Source organism: Aegilops tauschii, chromosome 4 (assembly GCF_002575655.3).
Source record: "Aegilops tauschii subsp. strangulata cultivar AL8/78 chromosome 4, Aet v6.0, whole genome shotgun sequence".
NCBI classification, from domain to species: Eukaryota; Viridiplantae; Streptophyta; class Magnoliopsida; order Poales; family Poaceae; genus Aegilops; species Aegilops tauschii.
This window is the reverse complement of record NC_053038.3, coordinates 343,381,509-343,395,474: the sequence shown is the minus strand read 5'-3', so window position 1 is coordinate 343,395,474 and position 13,966 is coordinate 343,381,509.

The following is a 13,966-nucleotide window of genomic DNA, read 5'->3' as shown; positions in this document are numbered from 1 at the left end:
TAAAAACATTGCCAATTTGGGCCAAGCTTTATTACAAACCGGAGGCTGTCGCAAGAACCCTCGTGGTTTCGATAGGGAAACGTGTCCCCTTGTGGGCCAAACGATAATCACTCCCTCTTCTAGCCTCGTATTTTCTTCTACACGCGACACAGAACAACTGGAGATTCGCGCTGAACTTTGAAATTATTCATGGTTCGTTTGACCTTTTTATTAATTAATTGAGTTTTCTAGGCATTTAATGTCCATCATTCAAATCCGAACTACAAATACATGCTCCAGTGCACCAAAATGGCTAGAAAAACGTACATGTTTCCTTGGGGTGCATGTTTAGGTCCCATGGAACGAATGGGAACGAATTCAACCGTCTCGCCGTCCTAGCCTGGCCACAAACATTGCGAATCTCGATTTTTAAATGTCTGTAAATCCAAAACTCACCAGGAAATCATGAAAGATGGCATGGTGTCACTACATGGTATATATAATGTCCAATTTGGGCGAAGCTATATTACAAGCCTTTTACAAACCGGAGCCTATCGCAACCCTCGTGGTTCCGGTAGGGAAACATGCCCCTCTTGTGGGTGACACGATAATCGATGCCTCCTCTCGCCTTGAACTTTGTTTTCTACAGGCAACATAGAATAACAGGAATGTCGGGCTGAAATTTGAAACTGTTCAGGGTTCGTTCGGCCATTGTATATATATTACTAATTACTAAGTTTTCTATGCATTTAATGTAGTCCATAATTCAAATTTGAACTACAACCACATGCTCCAGTGAAGCAAAATGGGTGGGAAATCGTAATGTGTCATTGGGTGCATGTTTAGGTCTCGTTTAAGGAATGAGAATGAATTACAAACTTGTCGTCGTCCTGAAACAATGAGAATCTCGGTTTTTAAATCCCAGTAAATAAAAAAGTCACCCAAAAAACATGAAACTTGGCATGGTTTCATGACATGGCACATATATGCCGTGGTAAAAAAATCATCCAGTTTGAGAAGAGGCGCACACATTAGTAGCCAACGAAGTCCTTTTTGAAACAAAAAGCTGACAGTTAATATCGCAAACGGTTGTATTATATTTATCGTCTCAAAATTTAACCGTACTCAGTGGCGTGCGTGCAACTGTTTGATTAGACGGGACGAGCGCGAGAAGTCCGCCGTGCAGGATCGAGGCCGTCCCAGGATCGACGAGACGTGTGCGAGCAGTCCGCCGTGCATGCTCGACGGGACGCGTGCATCCTGTCCACCTCGCAAGCTCGACGGGACACGTGCGAGCAGCAAGGCTGCCCATGCTCACCGGGAAGCGAGCTCTTTGACCTCCATGCACCAGCCGCCGCCCGCCTCGCTCACAACTTCTCCATTAATGGGTTAATTAAAGCACCTGGATGAAGGGTGTTTGCTTGTGATCCCATGGCAGCATTTTGCTTTGTTCGTGTTTTCAACTAGTATTCCGCCTTAATTTAAATTGCCACATAGGGCAACGGATAATACAACCACAAATAAAATGGCAACTGATAATACGACGACCAATTTACAATGGCGCACATAATAATTGTCTTACATATTCTGGATAATATAAAATGCCACATGCGGCAAAGCCCGGAAGACACGGGGGCAAGAGAAGAAGGAAATTGCAGACAACGATCTGGGTCGCTACTGTCTCTACTCGTCGATGGCTCGTTGGGTGGCGAAATCCTGCAGCTCCTTCTTTAATTCCTCACGACTTTTCTTGAAAGCAGCCACGGATTCCTCCACCTCCTGCTCACGCTTGATCCGGAGCTGCCTCAAGCCACCCATCAGTTCCTCGGCGACCGCTTTCAGCGTCATCTCCGAGGCACTGCTCTGCTCATGCAGCATCTTCCAGCCGGCGGCCTCCTCCTCCTTCTCGGCGACCAACTTGAGGAGCTTCGCATTGTCATCCATGAGTTGCTCGACGAGGCCGGTCGCCTTGTCAACCGAGGCATCACTGATCTTGAGCAGCTTCATCAAGCCGTCGACCAGCTCCTGCTGCATAGTGACGCCAGCGAGAATGTCGTCGTCGCCGGCGAAGGACTTCAGGAAAACCGGCTCATCGCGATGGCCGACGCCGCGAATGCGCTTATGAGAGCCCTCGCGAGCCCGTGAGAGCTTGTTCGAGGGCTCCGCAACGCGTTGGGACATCTCTACTCCGGCTGCGGCTTCGCGGCGGGACCTCCCTAGTGCTTCCGCGGCCTTGGTCTTTGCTGCCTGGTTATATGTCCAACCTAAACTCCTCCTACCGGTCATGGCAGAACGACTTGACAGAGAAAACCAGTTTTGTGGGTGATGAGGAGAGGAACTATGAATTAATTTTCGAGTGGGTAGTTTTTATAGCCCGGTGCTAAGTGCGAACACATATTAGTTTTATATGTGTGAACAGATTTGCAATTATACTTATTGCGTTGTAATCAGCAATGTGACGAGAAACAAGGTCAAAATTTATTGATGGTAGAAGGTTGACCACGTGGTTGCTCGCCGTTGAGGCGGCCGCGGCGTGCTCCGCTCTGGCGTCCCTGAGCGCTCTGCTCGCTGTTGAGGCAAAGTTACAATGGCAACTATTAATAATTCTTAATAATTGTCTTACATATTCAGGATAATTTAAAATGCCAAATGCGGCAAGGCCCAGAACACTCACGACCTACATATGCATATAAATATAATAAAATATAAGCTAAAAGGCTGAGCTGGCGGTGTAGCGACCCGACCTCAGGCGGTCAAGTCTTTGTGCTTCAGTGTCATCCCTGGATCAGTAATGCTGACACACACAGTACTCGAAGGATTTATAACAGAGTAGCAATCACACACTTATTACATCGATAGTCTCCAAAGAGAACTTATTACAATAAATATGGCTTAAGGCCATCTAAATAAGATAACAGCGGAAGGCTTGGAAGATAAAGTGAGTCCATCAACTCCAACGAGAACTTTGATACGTCCGTTTTGCATCATGCTTTTATATCGATATTTATTGCATTATGGGCTATTATCACACATTATGTCACAATACTTATGCCTATTCTCTCTTATTTTACAAGGTTTACATAAGGAGGGAGAATGCCAGCAGCTGGAATTCTGGGCTGGAAAGGGAGCAAATATTAGAGACCTATTCTGCACAATTCCAAAAGTCCTGAAACTCCACGAAAGTTGTTTTTGGAAATAATAAAAAATACTGAGCGGAAGAAATACCAGAGGGGGCCCACACCCTAGCCACGAGGGTGGGGGGCGCGCCCCCTGCCTCGTGGGCCCCTTGTTGGCCCTCCGGTGCCCATCTTCTGCTCTATGAAGTCTTTCGTCCGAAGAAAAATCATAAGCAAGCTTTCGGGACGAGACTCCGCCGCCACGAGGCGGAACCAATCTAGGGCTCCGGCAAAGCTGTTCTGCCGGGGACACTTCCCTCAGGGAGGGGGAAATCATCACCATCGTCATCACCAACGCTCCTTTCATCGGGAGAGGGCCAATCTCCATCAACATCTTCACCAGCACCATCTCCTCTCAAGCCCTAGTTCATCTCTTGTATCCAATTCTTGTCTCCAAGTCTGGGATTGGTACCTGTAGGTTGCTAGTAGTGTTGATTACTCCTTGTAGTTGATGCTAGTTGGTTTATTTGGTGGAAGATCATATGTTCAGATCCTTTATGCATATTAATACTCCTCTGATTATGAACATGAATATGCTTTGTGAGTAGTTACGTTTGTTCCTGAGGACATGGGAGAAGTCTTGCTATTAGTAATCATGTGAATTTGGTATTCGTTCGATATTTTGATGAGATGTATGTTGTCTTTCCTCTAGTGGTGTTATGTGAATGTCGACTACATGACACTTCACCATTATTTGGGCCTAGAGGAAGGCATTGGGAAGTAATAAGTATATGATGGGTTGCTAGAGTGACAGAAGCTTAAACCCTAGTTTATGTGTTGCTTCGTAAGGGGCTGATTTGGATCCATACGTTTCATGCTATGGTTAGGTTTACCTTAATACTTCTTTTGTAGTTGCGGATGCTTGCAATAGGAGTTATCATAAGTGGGATGCTTGTCCAAGTAAGGACACCACCCAAGCACCGGTCCACCCACATATCAAATTATCAAAGTACCGAACGTGAATCATATGAACGTGATGAAAACTAGCTTCATGATAATTCCCATGTGTCCTCGGGAGCGCTTTTCTCTATATAAGAGTTTGTACAGGCTTGTCCTTTGCTACAAAAAGGATTGGGCCACCTTGCTGCACTTTATTTACTTTTGTTACTTGTTGCTCGTTACAAATTATCTTATCAAAAAACTATTTGTTACCTATAATTTTAGTGCTTGCAGAGAATACCTTGCTGAAAACCGCTTATCATTTCCTTCTGCTCCTCGTTGGGTTCGACACTCTTACTTATCGAAAGGACTACGATAGATCCCCTATACTTGTGGGTCATCAAACTTATTACAATAAATATGGCTTAAGGCCATCTAAATAAGATAACAGCGGAAGACTTGGAAGATAAAGTGAGTCCATCAACTCCAACGGCATAGCTGAGTGCATGACAACGGCCTAGCGAACCTTACTCCTCGTCTGAAAAGTCTGCAACATAATACGTTGCAGCCCAAAAACGGGTCAGCACATGGAATATGCTGGCAATATAACACAGTAGAGCAATGAACAGATAAAGGCTGTCACTACATGCATATATGGCTGGCGGAGGCTCTATGGTTATATGATTTTTGCGAAAAGCCAATTTTTCCCTACAACAAAGGAATAAATTTTATTTAACTATCATGGTAGTTGAAACATCATTGAGAAGGTACCTCCAACTCAATCCCAATTAAAAGTAATTATCAACCCAACAAATTAAATTAGAGTGATGAGATACAATAGGATAATCCAAGTACTAGATACTCAAGATGTCCATAATCGGGGACACGGCTAACCATGATTAGTTTATACACTGTAGAGGTTTGCGCACTTCTCCACACAAGACTCGATCTCCTCCGTTGGATTTCTCACACTACATGGTGTTTGAGAAACGGATGACCAAGACAGAGTCTTTCGGAAGCATTAACTCTTTAGTCTGGGTGGACAGTTAAACCTACTTCCCTCTACATCTGCTAGCCCACCACTGAAAGAGGTCACACAACATACTCAACTATGCCAGAGCCCATAATGGCTTGTGGCTGCACACGGAAGTTTCTAGCATGAAATATCTCACGATCCCTTTGAGCCTGGGTGGCGGACCATAGGAGGATCACACGGTATATCCCCGGGATCTCCTAGGACAACACTGGATTCCCCAGGTGCCCAAACTAGAAATCCACCCAGATGTGTATTAAAGTTGCCACCTTAAGTTGAACCATTAATTAACAACTCACATCTGTCATGGATACACTCAAAACCCAATCCACGTCTACGAGCATAGCATAGAAATATAAGCATAACGTAGAAGTAACTCCCAAGGGTTTGATATTAAATCAGGTAATAGGTTCTACCTCATCATCTACTTCCCAAACCCACAAGTTAAACACATCATATTCATGCAATGTTTTGAGGATTGTAACTAATGCATAAAAACTGGGTATGAAGGGAATATGATCAAAGTGTTACTTGCCTTGCTGACGATCCGCAAAACCTAGTGACTCGTAGTAGCACGCTTCGCACTCCGAGAATTCTATCGCAAACAAACAATAGCATACATAAGCAATCAAGCAAAGACGCATGGGTAAAACTCAAATAAGAAGATCTAACCAGAAAGTTCAACTTAAGAACTCCGGTTTGCAAAAAGAATCAAATCAAACGGAGCAACGAAACTCAAACTGCGAAAGAAACAAGATTCGATTACTAATCTGGACTAAAGTCAAATTTTATAGTACCAAAATCTTGTTCAAGTTGTTTAAACAGAAAGAGGGCTTCGATACGAAGATCTAGGCGCTTGAATCGCCTGAGTCCGATAAACGAGCGAAAAGATATACTAAAACAAAAATCGGTCAGAAAATCGCGATCGAAAATAATCGCGAAAAACCCTGGAAAAAGAAAAACTGACGAACATGCTAATGAACGAACGTGCGCCGTCTGCGACTAACGGGTGAACGGTGTTCGTTAAAACGAACGGACGGACGAACGTCCCCTGTTTAACCGAACCAAGGAAAAATCCGAACCGATCTATTAAAAAAACAGATCTAGGGTTTTCGAAATAAACCAAACAGTTTTAAAAAAACGACGGCTACCTCGGCGTACGTGACGGCTGCGGCAGTGGCAACTCCGGCGGCGGGCGGCGGCGCGGCGCAGCGGCGGCGGCGGCTGGCGGCGGCGCGGCTGGCTAGGGTTAGGGTTGGCGCGGCGCGGGCTGGGCCTCGGGGTCGCGGCTTGGGCGACTTATAAGAGGCCGGCCTGGAGAGTCCCGGCCGGGTACGGCCCGAAGTCGGTTCACTTTTTTTAAAATAAGTCCTGACGCAGAAAAACAAAGAAAAGTAATACTAAACAAACTCCAAAAATCCCGAAATAAATTTTTCCCGTCCTCTAAAAATATGCCGGACAGAGTGAACATTTATTTGGGCCTAAAATGCAATTTTGAAAAACGCGTATTTTTCCTAATTCAAATAAAATTGCAACAAAATCCGAATAAAATCAAATATTTGATTTTAATATTTTTCCTCTAATATTTCACTTATTTTGGAGAAGTCATATTATCCCCTCTCATATATATTTTTATATGAAATATTTTCGAGGGGAAAAATAAATTAAAACCAAAGTGATCCTTGTTTAAATATTTGATAAATTTCAAATATGACAAACGTGAAATCCCCAACTCTCTCCATGGGTCCTTGAGTTGCTTAGGATTTTCGAGGATCGCAAAATGAAAATGCAGTAAAATATGATATGCATGAATGACCTATGTATAAAATTCCAAATTGAAAATTTGGGATGTTACAAACCTACCCCCCTTAAGATGAATCTCGTCCTCGAGATTCTGGTTGGCTAGAAAATAGGTGTGGTTGGTCTTTGCGTAAATCATCCTCTTGTTCCCAGGTGGCTTCATCCTCGGTATGGTGGCTCCACTGAACTTTGCAAAATTTGATAACCTTGCTGCGAGTAACTCGGCTGGCAACCTCTAGAATCTTGACAGGTTTCTCCTCATATGTCAAGTCACTATCCAACTGTATTGCTTCCAGGGGCACTGTATCTCTCAGCGGAATATCGGCCATCTCTGCATGGCACTTCTTCAATTGGGAAATGTGAATCACATCATGAACTCCTGACAGTCCTTCGGGTAACTTCATGTAGCGACCCGACCCGAATGGATCAACTCTCTGTGCTTAAGTGTCATCCCTGGATCGGTATGCTGACACACACAGTACTCGAGGATTTATAACAGAGGTAAATCACATGTATAAAGTAACATAAATACTATTACCTCAATCCAAATAGCGGAAGTAACAAGGTTGTGGATTCCCATCAACACCAACGGCAAAATTGAGTGTAGAAATCGTAACCCTAACGTATCACTTACTCGTCGTAAGAATCCTGCAACATGAAACGTTGCAGCCCGAAAACGGGTCAGCACATGGAATATGCTGGCAATATAACACATAGAGAGTATTGAACATAATAATGCTATATTATGTACATATATGGCTGGTGGAAAAGCTCTATGGTTATAATGTTTTTGGGAAAAGCCAATTTTTCCCTACTTCAAAGGAATAAATTTTATTTAACTATCATGGTGGTTGTTAAACATTGAGATGGTTGACAGCATCTCAATCCCAATTAAGTATCATCATTAACCCAACAAGATTAATTAAAGTAACATGATGAGATCAATATGAATATCCAGGACCAGAGACTCAAAATTGTCCATAACCGGGGACACGGCTAATCATGATTAGTTTGTACACTCTGCAGAGGTTTGCGCACTTTTCCCCACAAGACTCGATCTCCTCCGTTGGATTTCTCGCACTGCATGGTGTTTGAGAAACGAATGACCGAGACACAGTCTTTCAGAAGCATTAACTCTAACCCTGGGTAGACAGTACCAACCTACACCCCCTACATGTGCTAGCCTACCACTGGAAGAGGTCATGCAACATACTCAACTATGCTAGAGCCCATAATAGCTTGTGGCTGCACATGGAAGTTTCTAGCATGAATAATCTTATGATCCCTTTGAGTCTGGGTGGCGGTCCATAGGATGATCACACGGGTACTCTGGGATATCCAAAAATACAGGCAACACTGGGTTCTCCAGGTGCCTCAATCCACCCAGATGTTTAGTTAAGTAGCCACCTTAAGTTGAACCATTAATTAACAATCTCACATCTGTCATGGAAATTCACTCAAACCCAATCCACGTCTACGAGCATAGCATAGCAATATAAGCAAACGTAGAAGTAACTCCCAAAGGTTTGATAATAAACAGGCAATAGGTTCCTACCTCATCAACTACTTCCCAATAACCACATGTTATCAATCCTACTCATGCAATGTTTGAGGGTTGAATCTAATGCATAAAAACTGGGTATGAAAGGGATATGATCAAAGTGTGAACTTGCCTGCAATGTTGACAAAGATGATTCGCACTCATAACTCTTGATAGTTCTACTCGTCACACTCCGGTCAATCTATCGTGAGCAAGCAATAGTAACCACACATAAGCAATCACTCAAAAAAATCGGGAAGAACGAAGAAGGCAGTTCGGAAAACATCAAAAACAAAGCAAATAACTTTTGCGACATAAAACAATTTCTAACAGTACCAAAATTATGTGAATTTGGCCTTATCAGAAAGTTTAGGTCAAGAGCTTTAATTTGCAAAAAGAATCAACTAAATCGGAGGTACGAAACTCAAGTTACGATCAAACGAAGTTTCAGATTCAAATCTGATCGAATTCAAATTTTAAAATTTCAAAAACATGTTTATGTTGTTTTACGGGAAAGAGGAGATCATAACGAAGAAATTGGCGTTGGTTTCGTTGAATTCCGACTAACGAGCAAAAAGTTGTGATCGATTGAAAAACAGGGGCCAAACTGTAAAGAAACTAATTACGGATAGGTCCCTGACCAAAACTAACAGAAAAAGAAAAGACTAAAATAATGAACGTTCGTTTTCTTAACCTAACCAGCGAACGTTCTCTAAATAAATAAACCTAAACAAAAACCGGTTTTATAAAAAAACTAGGTTTTTGAAAAAAAAATGTAGGAAACCGAGCGGTTTTGTACCGGTTCTCGCGGATTCGGCCGGCGGCGAGAAAAACCAACGGCAGTGACGGCGGCGTTCTCCGGCGAGCGGGGCGAGGCGGCGACTTGGATCGGCGGCGGCTCCGGGGTCGTCGGCGATGGGCGGAGACGGCGGCGAGCGCGGCGCAGGGCGGCGGAGTCGGAGGTGGCGGCTCCGGCTGACGCGTGCGGCGGCGGCGGTGAGATGCGGCGGCGGCGTCGATCTGCGGCGGCGCGGCGAGGAGAGGAGAGACGGGGCCCGGGGCGGCACCCTTTATAGGTCGGGAGGCGCGGCTTGGGGAAGGGGTAGGAGGAGGCCGGGGCGACCACGGCGAGCGGCGGTGGCGGCTCGGACTCGGGGAGTCCTGCTCGGGCACGCGCGAGGGAGACGGCGGCGTTGTTGGGCCGGCTGGGCTTCGGCCCAGTCGGTCCGAGGAGAAGTTTTTTTTAAACATGTTTTTTTCCAGACAAAGAAAAATAAATAAAACAAAATAAACAAAATATTATATAGGCATATAATATACCAAAATTTGCAGAAAAAGATTTTCTACAGCGTGAACATTAATCCAGCATCAAATAAAATCCTCAAAAATTCAAATAAATCAAACAGGGCTACTGCTCTAATAAAGTCCAATAAAAATCATTTAAAAATACCAAAATGAATTCAAATTTATTTCTCTCAAATTTTCTATTGTAGGGAATCATGTTACCCTATTTTCCATAAATTTTTATTTTGGAGAAAAATAATTTGAATAAAACTCAAATAACTCCAATATTGGAAATAATTTCAAAGTGGATTTTAAATTTGAGTTTCTTTGAAACTCCCAACTCATATTTCATATATTTTGAAGAAGTCATTTTATCTTCTCTCGTGAAAATCATTGAGTTGCATAAAGTTTCAGAATTGAAAATATTTTCAAATGAAATTCAAATATTTTCAACACCCCTTGTCATTTAAATAAATGGAAGAAGTCATGTCATCTTCTCTCCAGAGTTTTGTGGTGAAAATAATTTGAATTCACGGAGATCATAAAAGCAAAAATGAAAGTTTGGGAAAGTCCTTTTATTCCCTCTCATTTAACTTTCAAAAATTTCAAATTTCACTCAATTTCACTCAATCAATCAAACAATCAATCAAATCTATCTGTTTATTATAACATTCCAAAATTTAGAATTTTGGTATGTTACAAACCTACCACCCTTAAAATGAATCTCGTCCTCGAGATTCGGAGAGGCTAGCAAGAAATAGGTTAGGTTTGGGGTCTTCTCAAAATCCATCGATCATCACAGGGGGGGGGGGTCTGGGGTGCTACCACCCTTAGAAGCATGTTTACGGTCCCATCAATACTCATATACTCCATCCTTATTCTTGACGGGGCCGGTCTTCTCAAATTCTCGGGAAAAATTCCTTCTCTGGCTCTTTGCGTAGCGGCATAACCTTTTCCTCAATTCTTCTGTCTTTCATCTTGGTAAGGTTATTCCGAGACTGGGTCTTCATAGCTGACGGGTCTGGCGCCAATACTAAACAACTATCGACATCTCATGGTGGTTAATAATTTACGGTTTCTCCTGCAGGAAATGGGTCTGGGTTGAACCTCACTGTATAACCTACGGTTGGCAACAACTGCCGTGTACAAGGGACAATACATATACCATTCTAAGGTTTAAACAAGGTTTAAATCATCGTCACTCTACTATAGGTAAGTCACTCAGATTTACCATCCCGTATAGCAAGGCGAATAATAAGAGTAAGTCGGTATGGTGATCAATCCATCCCGCACCCAAATCATTACCTTGTACATGGTTTACGAATCTCGCATTCTAACACTCGGTCATCCTCGCAAGCATTGCAGAATTTCTCTTGTCGATGAACCAAGTTCGGATAAATCCATGGATTCTGCAAGCCAAACAAACATCTATCGTTCCTTCCCAACCCTCAGGTTTTGCGTAACTCCTATAAGATCGTCTGTCGATAAAAATCATAACTTCTTCCAGGGTCTTTCCTTCAGCAAGAATGTGCTTGCTTCTTGGCAGGTCCTGGGGCCTGTGGGTTATGGCCCATCTCATCACTTGCAAACCTTGAATTCATCATCAAGGCAACTGATCCTTATCCCAACATCCAGCTTCCTAGCATTCTTAAATCCATCCAATTTTATTGTCCTTCTTCCTTCTATTAGCACCAAACTAAGACATGATTACTCAGACTCATCATGGAATTTCCATTGATCCATATTTCCAACATCATACCTCCTTTATATCCAATAGTAATTTATCTCTTCATCCTCGTGGGATATCCCACATACCGAGATAAAACTTATACTTATGAAGTCCATACTCCACTTCATGGAACATCATTATCCTTTCCAGGGTCAAGCGTCCTTACAGGGGAATATTGGCCATCTCTGCATGGCACTTCTTCAACTGGGAAACGTGAAACACATCATGAACTCCTGACAGTCCTTCAGGTGACTCCAACTTGTTGGCCACTTCTCCCATACGCTCCAAAACTCGGTATGGTCCTACAAATCTCGGGGCTAACTTTCCCTTAACTCCAAATAGTTTAACTCCTCGTAGAGGGGACACACGAAGACATGCTCTGTCTCCAATTTCATAGACTACCTCCTTGTGTTTTTAAGTCTGCATAATTCTTCTGCCTGGACTGAGCTACCTTCAGTCTATCTTGAATCAACTTAACATTTTCTTCTGACTCCTTGATCACATTTGGTCCAAACAACTGACGGTCTCCCACTTCATCCCACATCAACGGTGTCTGGCTCCTTCTCCCATACAAAGCTTCAAAAGGGGCCATCTTCAAACTGGCTTGGTAACTGTTGTTGTATGGGAACTCCGCGTAAGGTAGATTATCATCCCTGCTAGATCCATAATCTAGCGCACACGCTCTCAACATGTCCTCCAGAATCTGATTGACTCTCTCAGTCTATCCATCTGTCTGCGGATGAAAGGATGTATTGAACTCTAGCCTAGTACCCAAAGTCTGGTGCAGTTGATTCCAAAACTTTGGGGTAAACTGTGTTCCTCTATCTGATACGATGGTCCTCGGAACTCCATGCAGACATACGATCCTGGTCATATATATCTTGGCCAACTTCGCACTTGTATAGGTGGTTTTCACTGGGATAAGGTGAGCCATTTTGGTCAAGCAAATCAACTACTACCCAGATAGAATCATATCCCGTTCTGGTTCTGGGAAATCTGGTAATGGAATCCATGCCAAGCTTATCCTACTTCCATTCGGGTATCGGCATAGGCTGTAGTAATCCTGCGGGATTCTGATGCTCTGCCTTTACTCTCTGGCATACATCACCTACGACTACATACTCCGCAATATCCTTCTTCATAGCAGTCCACCCGAAATGCTCCTTCAAATCCAAATACATCTTGGTGTTTCCAGGGCGAATCGAGTATGGTGAGTCATGAGCCTCCTGAAGTATTAACTTCCTAATCTCTGCATTATTGGGTATAGGTACACTGTCCTCAAACCATAAGGTATCGTGCTCATCCTTACGAAAATCTTTGGCCTTTCCTTTGCTCATTCTCACTTTTATCTCGGCAATCTCTTTGTCATCCTTCTGAGCTTCACGGATCTTTCCCAACAATGTAGACTGAACTTCCATTGCTGCAACAAAACCTTTGGGAACAATCTCCAACCAAAGCCCTGAGATCCTCTGCTAACTCCTTTGGTAATCCTCCGCTTATGAGGGTATTCATCCTTGTTTTCTTTATGGTTGTGTCCTATTTCTCCACAAAGCTTGCATGCACACATTTTCTTCATATCCTTCCCATAAGGCCTCAACTTTTGGGACACAAGCCAAGACTTTAACAAAGTCCACTTAAATTCCTTCCAAGTGGTTACTCCTTGCCATCCATTGATGGTTTGGTACATCCTCTACCAGGTAGTGGCACCTCTCTCAAAGCACCAAGAGCATGCTGGGTCATATCCTTTCCGGCTATAGGGTTATTCTCCATGTGATCCTCCATGTTCTGAATCCATCAGTCCGTCTCCAATTGAGTCATTGGTCCAGAAAATATAAGCTCATCTCCATTCATCCTCTATTGGGTCCATGGGTTTGGGGTGGGATAAGAGAGATAGAGAGAGATGCACACAATACAAACAATGGTTTTGAAAAGACAGATTTTTATTTGTGGCTGTCGGAAAAACATCAAACAAATGACAGCTCACAATCGTCGCAACTAACGTAGGTATATAACAGGGGTTGGGTCTTCTAGAGGTCAAAATCTTCAAAGTCATCAAACTCTTCAAGTCTTGTTCATGTCTCCGATGGCTTCTTCCGATCATGCTTGTCTTTCTCAAGTTCTTTTGCCATATCATCTCTATTGACTCAAAGTCTCTCGTGACATCCTTGAATATTCTGGAGTTGCATTCCAAACTTCTGGGTTTCATCAACCTTGACATGGACCATGATCTTATTGTCCTTCAGTTCATGACGAATCTTTGATGTCTCGAGGTTTTGCTCCTCCATCATGGCTACTTTCAGCTTCTAGGTCCTGAGTTCTTCATGAAATGCTTACTTGTCGAATACTGCTTCCTGAAGGTTCATCTTTAAACTTCCTGATGTAACACTCCAGATCCTGGTGATACTCCGGTCTAAAGTTAAAACTTCATCTTGCTGATAGGTGTTCCATCAGCTTTCTACCATCCAATCCTTCCATGCATATGCATCCTTAACTCAGCACGGTGACAATATCATAAGCGGGCGATAACATCATGGGTATCCGTGTTT